This window comes from Musca autumnalis, unplaced genomic scaffold, assembly GCF_047663935.1.
Source record: "Musca autumnalis isolate F117 unplaced genomic scaffold, ASM4766393v1 scaffold_5, whole genome shotgun sequence".
NCBI lineage: Eukaryota > Metazoa > Arthropoda > Insecta > Diptera > Muscidae > Musca > Musca autumnalis.
Genome location: NW_027412088.1, coordinates 176,017,850 through 176,033,407, shown reverse-complemented (window position 1 = coordinate 176,033,407; position 15,558 = coordinate 176,017,850).

Sequence of the window (15,558 nt, the reverse complement as noted above, 5' to 3'; positions counted from 1 at the left end):
AATTGAAAGGTCAAGCGTTCCACTTTGAAGAATATCTCACTTGTCCGGAATGTCACTTCCAGGAAATAAGATATAAGCTGTATATTAAAAATTTTCACAATTTTCACACAAAAGTTTTGGTCCATTTAACCCTCTAAATATTATCCGATCGCCATCTCAAATTGCAAGCTTCTACTTTGTGATATACTCTTACCTTATTTAAAATTACGCGTTGATCGGACTATTATTGAGACCTACAGAGCCGCTTGAAAATTGGATAAATATTATGTTTTTGGTCCATTTCACCAGCTAAATATTTCACGATCATCACCAATAAGAATAGGGATCTATTCTGATCTGAACCCGACCTCCATACAAAGTTTCGTGACGATCGGTCCATAATTGCGGCCTGGAGCGTGTTTACAATTTATAATGGACAGACGGACGGACGGACGGACGGACGGACGGACGGACGGACACACATCTCAAAATCGCTTTATCTCGTCGAGATATGAAGATTGGTATACCACATTGGGGGTCTCCGACGAATATTTCGCGGTGTTACATGAATTTTTACCAAAACAAACTTATAATACCCTTTTCCACATTGTGGTATAGGGTATAAATATATGGGGGTAACTCTAAAGTGTGGAACTGCCGAGGAGTACTTGCGCCCTGCCCTTCTATAAGAAGACCTAAAGGATTTCTATAGGAAAAACTACCGGCCAATGAGAAGATTTAACGGCTTTATATGAGAAGACCTACCTACCTTCTACAAGAGGAAATACCGGCCTTCTTTGAAAATAGCCACCGTCATCCTACCAACCGACTTACTGCCCTTTCATACCTACCGACCTTCCATGAGCAGAACTACTGGCTGTCCATAAGACCCTAATGGTCTTCTATAAGTAAACTTACCAGTTTTCTAGGAGAAAACATACCCCTCTTCAATAAAACGACCGACCAATCTTCTTACCTTACAGCAGCCAAACCCACGGCAGCGGGTTCTTTTGTACCGGTTTGTCACGAAACCAAAAGTGTTTCGCTCAGCGGCTGCCAACTCAGCACCATATGCTGCTACAACAACAGGAACCGATCGGTTTCCTCTGAAAATATCGACAGGTTTTCTATGACAAAACCTATCTTCAATTGGAAGACCTTTCGCCTTTCTACCGACCTTCAATCGCCCTTTCATCAGAAGACCTAACGGCCTTCAGTAGCCCTTCTATGAGAAGATCTATCGCACTTTTATGAGAATACTCTTTTTTCCCTCTCTCTAGATCATGAACATCTCTTCTGAATTGTCTGGGTGCTGGAAGCCTGTCCATACGATTGTGGCAAAAACAAGCAGCGCTGCTGAGCAAATAGATAGCTCCACATATTGCACGGTGACCGAGGATCCTACGAGGATAAGATGAGATTGTCACAATATGCCAGCATCACCATTGTGTGGCACCAGGTCTGATAACTTGGCAACCCGTCATTATGCTATACTGGCAACCCGTCATTATGATATACTGGCAACCCGTCATTATGCTATACCCAGACAACCTTCCTATCCTCGTCTCCGTTAACACACCACCCGTCTTCGCAACCTCTGGCCGCCGTACTTTTCTGAACCATGGAATAGCTGATTAGCAAGGGTTCAGATACTTTACTAACTATCGCTTCAGAGAGCTGTCCATTCTCTCAGCTCCTCTGATAGATGAGACAATATTCGGGGACATCAACACAGCTACTGCCGCTCACAACATATCTGCTTGTCGAACAATAGGATAAGATGAGATTATCACAGCCATAACCATTATGTGGCACCCGGTCTGATAAATTATGTGTTCTGGCAACCCGCCATTAAGCTATACCTAGACAACCTTCATATTATCGTCATCACAACCTCTGGCCGCCGTACTTTTCTGCGCCATGGAAAAGCTGATTAGCAAGGGTTCACATAATTTACCAACTATCGCTTTAGAGAGCTGTATATTCTATCAGCTTCTCGGACAGATGAGACGATTTTCGGGGACATCAATACAGCTAATGCCGCTCACAACATATGTGTTGGTCGAATACCTGAAATTTGACCAAATTTATCATTAAAGGCGACACGACTGCAAATGAGCGTGATGAGCTTCATCGTACGACCCTGAAGATGACTCTTGAAGTCAACAGGCTAGTAGACGAGCATAATCGGAAAAGAGAGCTAGGCCATCGGAAGCAATGCAACAATGGTATGGGATTAAGTAAATTTGGGGGCAACGGTTAAATCACTCGAATACGGGAAAATCGATGATAAAACAGCAGTTACCTTCAACGGCGTGGCACCGATCTAGCCAAAGATAGTGTTAAAAGGCGAAGGGAGTATGCTGCTCCGTATTAGAGCCCTCTTAGCCGAAGAGGTACTACCACAATTAAGGATAAACCACAATTTAGGAATGCTTAAATACCTCCAGAGATATGGGCTACGAAGTGTCCGAATATTTACAAAAGCACCTACCCCATAGACTATTCTGGCTTGATATGTGTTGAAAATGGTAGTAGTGTCTCGATGGCGAGTATGGTCATGACACCGCTGGAGCTTGCTGGACTAAATACACACATATATTCCCACACAAATCCCGGACGGGACACAGGAGACTTCTCTCATATTAATGAGTGCACGCCGATTCATATTAGCTCAACGATTTTTTTATCACCGAGTCCGAACTTATAGAGAAGTTTTACATGGCTGAAATACTCATGAAATGTAGCATACATTACACAGCGGGATATTTTTGTCTAGGAATTGAACGCAGGCGGACGTGCTTACCATTGCTTCAAGTGGAGTTTGCTGGCCTGCTTGGTTATTAATCGTTCTCTGAAAACCAGCCAGTGACAGATAGTATGACAGCCTAAAGTCGGGCTGTACCTTCGAATGTGTCTGGGGGATGGACCCAGTTGCAAGATATAGTGATCCCAACCACAATATTTGCCTGCCAGCTGAAACTGTAGAGTGAGCAACAGGTTATGGTGCTGCTTTCTGATGCAGATAACCTACACTCTACATCTGGACACATCTTGCAGAGGTTCGAAGGGTGTTTTGCCGAGTGATTTGCAATGCTTTTCACTGGGTATTGCTAACAAAAGTGGTCTGTACTGGTTCACACACTGGGCGCCTGCAGCTTGATAAGTAGCCAGTAGAGGGCATCCTTATACCTTGTTGCTCTTCTGGATTTTTGTTTTTATTGAATTTGCATGTTTCGGGAATGTGAAAAGTTTGTCGAAGATGACAACGAGAATTCTCGGGTTTTCGACGGTAGGTACTGTCCGGTCTCCGGCTTTTGTTATACCCCTTCACCATATCACAATTTTTAAGATAGCGCTTTGTAATTTGGTATAAAGGTTTCTATTACTACTAGGTATCGCCTTCATATATCCCCCTCCCGATTTTCGGTATTTTGAGAATTATGGTCTAAATATCCCACCGAAAAGGCTGAAATTTGGTACTTAGTCTCCGTTGGTGGTATAAAACTTTCCACCTGAAATTTATCGGTATAACCCCCATAGAACGGTACCTCCAGATTTTCGATATTTTGAAATTTGTGGCCTCAATATCCCATCGAAAGCACTGAAATTTGGTATTTATTCTTCGTTGGTGGTATACCATTTTGTGCCTGAAGTTGTCGAAATAGGTCCATACCTTCGCGTAGCCTCCATAGAACGGTACCTCCCGATTTTCGGTATTTTAAAGCTTGTACCCTTAATCTCCCATCGAAATGGCTGAAATTTGGTATTTATTCGTCGTTTGGGGTATAAAGCCTTCCACCTGAAATTTATCGGTATAGTCCACGTCCTCATATATCCCCCATTGAACGGTACCTCCCGATTTTAAATATTTTGAAGGCTGTCGTCTCAATATCCAACCGAAAAGGCTGAACATCGGTATTTAGTTTTCGTTGGGGGTATAAAACTTTCCGTCTGAATAGCCCCCATTGAACGGTACCACCCGATTTTCGGTATTTTGAAGCTTGTAGCCTTAATCTACCATCGTAATTTCTGAAATTTGGTATTTGGCCTTCGTTGGGGATATAAAACTTTCCACCTGAAACTTATCGGAATAAGTCTATGCCTGAAATTTGCTACTTAGTCTTCGTTGTGGATATAAAACATTCCGCCTGAAATCTATCGGCACAGGTTCACTTCTTTATTTAGCCGCCATAGAACGGTACATTCCGATTTTAAATATTTTGAAGGTTTTGGTGTCAATATCCAACCGAAAAGGCTGAAACTCGGTATGTAGTCTTCGTTGGGAGATCTGTTTATATAGCCCATTTAGGTCCACCAATTATGTTATTTTTTTTTTTTTTTTTGTACAGCCTAGGCTGAGGTAATTTGTTAACAAACTTCTCTACATGTTTAAATTTGAAAATATACATAAGTAGTAAGTCCATATTTACATTAGGCAATTTTCCTTGAGGCAATTGCCAATTTGAAGGAGAGAGAGGTGAGGCATATGGTAACCCTTTGTCTCTCAACACCCTCTCTCACCTACAAACTGACAATTGCCGCAAGGAAAATTGTAAATATGGACTAACTACTGTAAAGTTGTTTACCTGGTACTTGTGTGCGTATACATATTGCCGCTATGTATACGCTTCAATAACCTCATAGAAGTTGAAAAACCAATGAATGTATCCTCAGCGAAATTCGCCTGATAAGGCGAAACAATAAAGTACATTTTTTAATTCAAATTACCAAACGTAAACCTTTGTATTTTGTTAAAAAGTCCTGTTATACGCTAAAAATTATTACTAGTCTGTTGGCTTTATTCGTAGAATTCATTTTCAAAGAGTAACCAGAAATTCCTTTAAACTCACACGCCCTCACACACACACATGTGGTTCTGCCATTGAATCCATTTCATTATAAAGTTATTCATATATTTAATTTGTTAGGGATTTTCGTTTTACATTCTGAAGAAGCTGCGCTTTTATTCGGTGTTAATTTTAACGCTTTGTTTGGCCTATTCATGTGAACTCTTCTGCCTCCTTGTTAAAGGTGAAAGCCAAACAAGAAATACCGTAAATGATAACTAAGAAAACCCATGCCATATTCAAATCTAAAGTGCAGAACAGAACTAACCAACCAGCCAAGCCTATATCTGTTCAATCCTTCAGTTAACCCATTCCATTCCGCCTTTGAAATTCCAACATTTTCTATTACAGTTGCTTAGCGCGTAACTTCCCAAAACATGACGTCGACGACATTGAGCACAACAAACTAAGCGTAGAATGTGAGTATCTCTCCAAGTGAAAAGGTGCGATATATTTTGTGCTGTCACGCGTAAATTATTGCTGTCAGCTTGTTGAGTAAGGTAAAATGTTGCGTCTCTACTTAGAAAAGACATGTGTTCAAAACGGAAACGAGCGTTGAAAAAAATACTCAACAAGAGGGAACAGGAGGTTCAACAAAAGGCGTAATCTGGGAAGAGAAAAAAGTTCCCAGTTTTTCCTTTAGAAAAATATTCCTCAGGAACGGAGGATAGATTTTTCTATAGAAAAATTTTCCTCAGGAACTGAGGACAGACCGATTTTTCTATAGAAAAAATTTCCTCAGGAACTGAGGACAGACAGATTTTTCTTTAGAAAAATTTTCCTCAGGAACTGAGGACAGACAGATTTTTCTATAGAAAAATTTTCCTCAGTTACTGAGGACAGTTTTTCTATAGAAAAATTTTCCTCAGGAACTGAGGACATACAGATTTCTCCATAGAAAAATTTTCCTCAGGAACTGAGGACAGACAGATTTTTCTATAGAAAAATTTTCCTCAGGAACTGAGGACAGACAGATTTTTCTATAGAAAAATTTTCTTCACTTACTGAGGACAGTTTTTCTATAGAAAAATTTGCCTCACTTACTGAGGACTGTTTTTCTATAGAAAAATTTTCCTCAGAAACTGAGGACTGTTTTTCTATAGAAAAATTTTCCTCAGAAACTGAGGACAGTTTTTCTATAGAAAAATTTTCCTCAGTTACTGAGGACAGTTTTTCTATAGAAAAATTTTCCTCAGTTACTGAGGACAGTTTTTCTATAGAAAAATTTTCCTCAGGAACTGAGGATAGATTTTTCTATAGAAAAATTTTCCTCAGGAACTGAGGATAGATTTTTCTATAGAAAAATTTTCCTCAGGAACTGAGGACAGATTTTTCTATAGAAAAATTTTCCTCAGGAACTGAGGACAGATTTTTCTATAGAAAAATTTTCCTCAGGAACTGAGGACAGATTTTTCTATAGAAAAATTTTCCTCACGAACTGAGGACAGATTTTTCTATAGAAAAATTTTCCTCACGAACTGAGGACAGATTTTTCTATAGAAAAATTTTCCTCAGGAACTGAGGACAGATTTTTCTATAGAAAAATTTTCCTCAGGAACTGAGGACAGATTTTTCTATAGAAAAATTTTCCTCAGGAACTGAGGACAGATTTTTCTATAGAAAAATTTTCCTCAGGAACTGAGGACAGATTTTTCTATAGAAAAATTTTCCTCAGGAACTGAGGACAGATTTTTCTATAGAAAAATTTTCCTCAGGAACTGAGGACAGATTTTTCTATAGAAAAATTTTCCTCAGGAACTGAGGACAGATTTTTCTATAGAAAAATTTTCCTCAGGAACTGAGGACAGATTTTTCTATAGAAAAATTTTCCTCAGGAACTGAGGACAGATTTTTCTATAGAAAAATTTTCCTCAGGAACTGAGGACAGATTTTTCTATAGAAAAATTTTCCTCAGGAACTGAGGACAGATTTTTCTATAGAAAAATTTTCCTCAGGAACTGAGGACAGATTTTTCTATAGAAAAATTTTCCTCAGGAACTGAGGACAGATTTTTCTATAGAAAAATTTTCCTCAGGAACTGAGGACAGATTTCCTCAGGAACTGAGGACAAATTTTTCTATAGTAAAACTGTCCACAGTTCCTGAGGAAAATTTTTCTATAGAAAAACGTTAGTTCCTGAGGAAAATTTTTCTATAGAAAAATCTGTCTGTCTCAGTTCCTAAGGAAAATTTTTCTATAGAAAAATCTGTCTGTCTCAGTTCCTGAGGAAAATTTTTCTATAGAAAAATCTGTCTGTCTCAGTTCCTGAGGAAAATTTTTCTATAGAAAAATCTGTCTGTCTCAGTTCCTGAGGAAAACTGTCCTCAGTTCCTGAGGAAAATTTTTCTATAGAAAAATCTGTCCTCAGTTCCTGAGGAAAATTTTTCTATAGAAAAATCTGTCCTCACTTCCTGAGGAAAATTTTTCTATAGAAAAATCTGTCCTCAGTTCCTGAGGAAAATTTTTCTATAGAAAAATCTGTCCTCAGTTCCTGAGGAATATTTTTCTATAGAAAAATCTGTCCTCAGTTCCTGAGGAATATTTTTCTATAGAAAAATCTGTCCTCAGTTCCTGAGGAATATTTTTCTATAGAAAAATCTGTCCTCAGTTCCTGAGGAAAATTTTTCTATAGAAAAATCTGTCTGTCTCAGTTCCTGAGGAAAACTGTCCTCAGTTCCTGAGGAAAACTGTCCTCAGTTCCTGAGGAAAATTTTTCTATAGAAAAATCTGTCCTCAGTTCCTGAGGAAAATTTTTCTATAGAAAAATCTGTCTGTCTCAGTTCCTGAGGAAAACTGTCCTCAGTTCCTGAGGAAAATTTTTCTATAGAAAAATCTGTCTGTCTCAGTTCCTGAGGAAAATTTTTCTATAGAAAAATCTGTCTGTCTCAGTTCCTGAGGACAGATTTTTCTATAGAAAAATTTTCCTCAGGAACTGAGGACAGATTTTTCTATAGAAAAATTTTCCTCAGGAACTGAGGACAGATTTTTCTATAGAAAAATTTTCCTCAGGAACTGAGGACAGATTTTTCTATAGAAAAATTTTCCTCAGGAACTGAGGACAGATTTTTCTATAGAAAAATTTTCCTCAGGAACTGAGGACAGATTTTTCTATAGAAAAATTTTCCTCAGGAACTGAGGACAGATTTTTCTATAGAAAAATTTTCCTCAGGAACTGAGGACAGATTTTTCTATAGAAAAATTTTCCTCAGGAACTGAGGACAGATTTTTCTATAGAAAAATTTTCCTCAGGAACTGAGGACAGATTTTTCTATAGAAAAATTTTCCTCAGGAACTGAGGACAGATTTTTCTATAGAAAAATTTTCCTCAGGAACTGAGGACAGATTTTTCTATAGAAAAATTTTCCTCAGGAACTGAGGACAGATTTTTCTATAGAAAAATTTTCCTCAGGAACTGAGGACAGATTTCCTCAGGAACTGAGACAGACAGATTTTTCTATAGAAAAATTTTCCTTTTCTGAAAATTTTTCGTCCAAAGAAGACCTTTAAAAGTTTGTTGTTCCTAGAAGACCTCTATTGGGGTTTCTTGCTTTTTAGGGGGGGTTTCTGTCCCAAGGAGACCTTTAAAAAGTCCTCTGTGGGAGAATGACATTTAAAAGGTCTTCTATCTATAGACGAACTTTAGAAGTTCTTCTGTCAACAGATGATTTTTGTTTGCTTTTCTGGTCATAGAAGACCGTGGAAGGTCTACCGTGGTTAGAGACCCCTTAAAAAATATTTTGCCCAAAAGAAGACCATTGAAGGTCTTCGGTCTTTAGAAGACCGTCAGAAGTTCTTCTTTCTGTAGAAGATCGTTAGGACATACTAACGTCCACAGAAGACCCTAAAAAATTCTTTTGTTTGCAGAAGACCCTTAGAAGGTCTTCTAACCACAGAAGACCGTTGAATAGTCTTCTATCTACAGAAAACCCTTAAAAGGTACATATATTGTCAACAAGAGGCCGTTAGAAGTACATCTATTTTTAAGAGACAAGGCCTTCTGTCCCCAGAGGACCCTCAGAAAGCCTTGTTGCCCTAGAAGAACCTTAGAAAGTTTTCTGTCCCTAGAAGACACTTGGAAGGTCTTCAGTCCACATAAGACCTTTAGAAGAACTTCTAATCGAAGGCCGTTTTTCTATAGAAGACCCTTAGAAGGTCTTATATCCACAGAAGACTCAGAGACGGTCTTCTGCCAAGAGAATACCGTTAGAAACTCTTCTCCACAAAAGACCCTTAGACGTCCTTTGTCCACAGAAAAATAGTTGAAGGTTTTCTGTCAAAAGAAGGCATTGGAAGACTGTTAGCAGGTTTTCTATGCATAAAAGACCCTTAGAAGGTCTCTAGTCTATGGAAGACCCCTAGAAGGGCTTGGAAAGTCTTCTGTTCGGAGAAGATTATTAAAGGTTCTTATAGAACGCCTTATATCCGCAAAAAATCCTTAGGATGTTCTATCATATAAGGTATTCTGTCAATAGGGGGGTCTTCTCTTCACAGCAGACCTTTAGAAGGGCGTCTGTCTATAGCAGACTTTTTGAAGGAGGATTGCCTATAGAAAACCCTTAGAAGGTCTTCTGTCCACAGAAGACTGAAAAAAGGTCTTATGCCTAGAAAATACCGCTAAATGGTCATCTGTCCACAAAAGACCCTTAGAAGTCATTCTGTGCTCATAAGAATGGTGGAAGGTTATTTCATCTTCTCTCCATAGAAGAATGTTGGGAAGACTTCTGTCCACAGAAGACCCTCTAACGGTCCATGGACAAGCGTTAAAAGGCGTTAGAAGTCCGTTAGAAGATCTACTATCCGTAGAAGACCGTTGGAACGCCTTCTGTCCAGAGAAAAACATTGGAAGGCCTTCCGTCCGTAGAAGACCGTTGGAAGGTCATCTGTCCATAGAAGGCTTATGGAAGTTTTTCTTTTCATAGGCGAACGTTGGAAGGTCTTCTGTCCATAGTAAACCATAGGAGGTTCTTCTAACAATAGAAGACCCTTAGAAATTCTACTGTCTATAGTAACCCTTTAGAAATTTTTCTGTAGAAAAATTTTCATCAGGAACTAACGTTTTTCTACAGAAAAATTTTCCTCAGTAACTGAGGAAAATATTTCTATAGAAAAACTGTCCTCAGTAACTGAGGAAAATTTTTCTATAGTAAAACTGTCCACAGTTCCTGAGGAAAATTTTTCTATAGAAAAACGTTAGTTCCTGAGGAAAATTTTTCTATAGAAAAATCTGTCTGTCTCAGTTCCTAAGGAAAATTTTTCTATAGAAAAATCTGTCTGTCTCAGTTCCTGAGGAAAATTTTTCTATAGAAAAATCTGTCTGTCTCAGTTCCTGAGGAAAATTTTTCTATAGAAAAATCTGTCTGTCTCAGTTCCTGAGGAAAACTGTCCTCAGTTCCTGAGGAAAATTTTTCTATAGAAAAATCTGTCCTCAGTTCCTGAGGAAAATTTTTCTATAGAAAAATCTGTCCTCAGTTCCTGAGGAAAATTTTTCTATAGAAAAATCTGTCCTCAGTTCCTGAGGAAAATTTTTCTATAGAAAAATCTGTCCTCAGTTCCTGAGGAAAATTTTTCTATAGAAAAATCTGTCCTCAGTTCCTGAGGAAAATTTTTCTATAGAAAAATCTGTCTGTCTCAGTTCCTGAGGAAAATTTTTCTATAGAAAAATCTGTCTGTCTCAGTTCCTGAGGAAATCTGTCCTCAGTTCCTGAGGACAGATTTTTCTATAGAACAGTTTTCCTCAGGAACTGAGACAGACAGATTTTTCTATAGAAAAATTTTCCTCAGGAACTGAGGACAGATTTTTCTATAGAAAAATTTTCCTCAGGAACTGAGGACAGATTTTTCTATAGAAAAATTTTCCTCAGGAACTGAGGACAGATTTTTCTATAGAAAAATTTTCCTCAGGAACTGAGGACAGATTTTTCTATAGAAAAATTTTCCTCAGGAACTTAGGACAGATTTTTCTATAGAAAAATTTTCCTCAGGAACTGAGGACAGTTTTCCTCAGGAACTGAGACAGACAGATTTTTCTATAGAAAAATTTTCCTCAGGAATTGAGACAGACAGATTTTTCTATAGAAAAATTTTCCTCAGGAACTGAGACAGACAGATTTTTCTATAGACAAATTTTCCTCAGGAACTGAGACAGACAGATTTTTCTATAGAAAAATTTTCCTCAGGAACTGAGGACAGATTTTTCTATAGAAAAATTTTCCTCAGGAACTGAGGACAGATTTTTCTATAGAAAAATTTTCCTCAGGAACTGAGGACAGTTTTCCTCAGGAACTGAGACAGACAGATTTTTCTATAGAAAAATTTTCCTCAGGAATTGAGACAGACAGATTTTTCTATAGAAAAATTTTCCTCAGGAACTGAGACAGACAGATTTTTCTATAGAAAAATTTTCCTCAGGAACTGAGGACAGATTTTTCTATAGAAAAATTTTCCTCAGGAACTGAGGACAGATTTTCCTATAGAAAAATTTTCCTCAGGAACTGAGGACAGATTTTCCTATAGAAAAATTTTCCTCAGGAACTGAGGACAGATTTTTCTATAGAAAAATTTTCCTCAGGAACTGAGGACAGATTTTTCTATAGAAAAATTTTCCTCAGGAACTGAGGACAGATTTTTCTATAGAAAAATTTTCCTCAGGAACTGAGGACAGATTTTTCTATAGAAAAATTTTCCTCAGGAACTGAGGACAGATTTTTCTATAGAAAAATTTTCCTCAGGAACTGAGGACAGATTTTTCTATAGAAAAATTTTCCTCAGGAACTGAGGACAGATTTTTCTATAGAAAAATTTTCCTCAGGAACTGAGGACAGATTTTTCTATAGAAAAATTTTCCTCAGGAACTGAGGACAGTTTTCCTCAGGAACTGAGACAGACAGATTTTTCTATAGAAAAATTTTCCTCAGGAACTGAGGACAGATTTTTCTATAGAAAAATTTTCCTCAGGAACTGAGGACAGTTTTCCTCAGGAACTGAGACAGACAGATTTTTCTATAGAAAAATTTTCCTCAGGAATTGAGACAGACAGATTTTTCTATAGAAAAATTTTCCTCAGGAACTGAGACAGACAGATTTTTCTATAGAAAAATTTTCCTCAGGAACTGAGACAGACAGATTTTTCTATAGAAAAATTTTTCTCAGGAACTGAGACAGACAGATTTTTCTATAGAAAAATTTTCCTCAGGAACTGAGACAGACAGATTTTTCTATAGAAAAATTTTCCTCAGGAACTGAGGACAGATTTTTCTATAGAAAAATTTTCCTCAGGAACTGAGGACAGATTTTTCTATAGAAAAATTTTCCTCAGGAACTGAGGACAGATTTTTCTATAGAAAAATTTTCCTCAGGAACTGAGGACAGATTTTTCTATAGAAAAATTTTCCCCAGGAACTGAGGACAGATTTTTCTATAGAAAAATTTTCCCCAGGAACTGAGGACAGATTTTTCTATAGAAAAATTTTCCCCAGGAACTGAGGACAGATTTCCTCAGGAACTGAGACAGACAGATTTTTCTATAGAAAAATTTTCCTCAGGAACTGAGACAGACAGATTTTTCTATAGAAAAATTTTCCTCAGGAACTGAGGACAGATTTTTCTATAGAAAAATCTGTCTGTCTCCTGAGGAAAATTTTTCTATAGAAAAATCTGTCCTCAGTTCCTGAGGAAAATTTTTCTATAGAAAAATCTGTCCTCAGTTCCTGAGGAAAATTTTTCTATAGAAAAATCTGTCCTCAGTTCCTGAGGAAAATTTTTCTATAGAAAAATCTGTCCTCAGTTCCTGAGGAAAATTTTTCTATAGAAAAATCTGTCCTCAGTTCCTGAGGAAAATTTTTCTATAGAAAAATCTGTCTGTCTCAGTTCCTGAGGAAAATTTTTCTATAGAAAAATCTGTCTGTCTCAGTTCCTGAGGAAAATTTTTCTATAGAAAAATCTGTCTGTCTCAGTTCCTGAGGAAAATTTGTCTATAGAAAAATCTGTCTGTCTCAGTTCCTGAGGAAAATTTTTCTATAGAAAAATCTGTCTGTCTCAATTCCTGAGGAAAATTTTTCTATAGAAAAATCTGTCTGTCTCAGTTCCTGAGGAAAACTGTCCTCAGTTCCTGAGGAAAATTTTTCTATAGAAAAATCTGTCCTCAGTTCCTGAGGAAAATTTTTCTATAGAAAAATCTGTCCTCAGTTCCTGAGGAAAATTTTTCTATAGAAAAATCTGTCTGTCTCAGTTCCTGAGGAAAACTGTCCTCAGTTCCTGAGGAAAATTTTTCTATAGAAAAATCTGTCCTCAGTTCCTGAGGAAAATTTTTCTATAGAAAAATCTGTCCTCAGTTCCTGAGGAAAATTTTTCTATAGAAAAATCTGTCCTCAGTTCCTGAGGAAAATTTTTCTATAGAAAAATCTGTCCTCAGTTCCTGAGGAAAATTTTTCTATAGAAAAATCTGTCCTCAGTTCCTGAGGAAAATTTTTCTATAGAAAAATCTGTCCTCAGTTCCTGAGGAAAATTTTTCTATAGAAAAATCTGTCCTCAGTTCCTGAGGAAAATTTTTCTATAGAAAAATCTGTCCTCAGTTCCTGAGGAAAATTTTTCTATAGAAAAATCTGTCCTCAGTTCCTGAGGAAAATTTTTCTATAGAAAAATCTGTCTGTCTCAGTTCCTGAGGAAAATTTTTCTATAGAAAAATCTGTCTGTCTCAATTCCTGAGGAAAATTTTTCTATAGAAAAATCTGTCTGTCTCAGTTCCTGAGGAAAACTGTCCTCAGTTCCTGAGGAAAATTTTTCTATAGAAAAATCTGTCCTCAGTTCCTGAGGAAAATTTTTCTATAGAAAAATCTGTCCTCAGTTCCTGAGGAAAATTTTTCTATAGAAAAATCTGTCTGTCTCAGTTCCTGAGGAAAACTGTTCTATAGAAAAATCTGTCCTCAGGAACTGAGACAGACAGATTTTTCTATAGAAAAATTTTCCTCAGGAACTGAGACAGACAGATTTTTCTATAGAAAAATTTTCCTCAGGAACTGAGGACAGATTTTTCTATAGAAAAATTTTCCTCAGGAACTGAGGACAGATTTTTCTATAGAAAAATTTTCCTCAGGAACTGAGGACAGATTTTTCTATAGAAAAATTTTCCTCAGGAACTGAGGTCAGTTTTCCTCAGGAACTGAGACAGACAGATTTTTCTATAGAAAAATTTTCCTCAGGAACTGAGACAGACAGATTTTTCTATAGAAAAATTTTCCTCAGGAACTGAGGACAGATTTTTCTATAGAAAAATTTTCCTCAGGAACTGAGGACAGATTTTTCTATAGAAAAATTTTCCTCAGGAACTGAGGACAGATTTTTCTATAGAAAAATTTTCCTCAGGAACTGAGGACAGATTTTTCTATAGAAAAATTTTCCTCAGGAACTGAGGACAGATTTTTCTATAGAAAAATTTTCCTCAGGAACTGAGGACAGATTTTTCTATAGAAAAATTTTCCTCAGGAACTGAGGACAGATTTTTCTATAGAAAAATTTTCCTCAGGAACTGAGGACAGTTTTCCTCAGGAACTGAGACAGACAGATTTTTCTATAGAAAAATTTTCCTCAGGAACTGAGACAGACAGATTTTTCTATAGAAAAATTTTCCTCAGGAACTGAGACAGACAGATTTTTCTATAGAAAAATTTTCCTTAGGAACTGAGACAGACAGATTTTTCTATAGAAAAATTTTCCTCAGGAACTAACGTTTTTCTATAGAAAAATTTTCCTCAGGAACTGTGGACAGTTTTACTATAGAAAAATTTTCCTCAGTTACTGAGGACAGTTTTTCTATAGAAATATTTTCCGCAGTTACTGAGGACAGTTTTTCTATAGAAATATTTTCCTCAGTTACTGAGGAAAATTTTTCTGTAGAAAAACGTTAGTTCCTGATGAAAATTTTTCTACAGAAAAATTTCTAAAGGGTTACTATAGACAGTAGAATTTCTAAGGGTCTTCTATTGTTAGAAGAACCTCCTATGGTTTACTATGGACAGAAGACCTTCCAACCTTCCAGATTTTTCTATAGAAAAATTTTCCTCAGGAACTGAGACAGACAGATTTTTCTATAGAAAAATTTTCCTCAGGAACTGAGACAGACAGATTTTTCTATAGAAAAATTTTCCTCAGGAACTGAGACAGACAGATTTTTCTATAGAAAAATTTTCCTCAGGAACTGAGACAGACAGATTTTTCTATAGAAAAATTTTCCTCAGGAACTGAGACAGACAGATTTTTCTATAGAAAAATTTTCCTCAGGAACTGAGACAGACAGATTTTTCTATAGAAAAATTTTCCTCAGGAACTGAGGACAGATTTTTCTATAGAAAAATTTTCCTCAGGAACTGAGGACAGATTTTTCTATAGAAAAATTTTCCTCAGGAACTGAGGACAGATTTTTCTATAGAAAAATTTTCCTCAGGAACTGAGGACAGATTTTTCTATAGAAAAATTTTCCTCAGGAACTGAGGACAGATTTTTCTATAGAAAAATTTTCCTCAGGAACTGAGACAGACAGATTTTTCTATAGAAAAATTTTCCTCAGGAACTGAGGACAGATTTTTCTATAGAAAAATTTTCCTCAGGAACTGAGGACAGATTTTTCTATAGAAAAATTTTCCCCAGGAACTGAGGACAGATTTCCTCAGGAACTGAGACAGACAGATTTTTCTATAGAAAAATTTTCCTCAGGAACTGAGACAGACAGATTTTT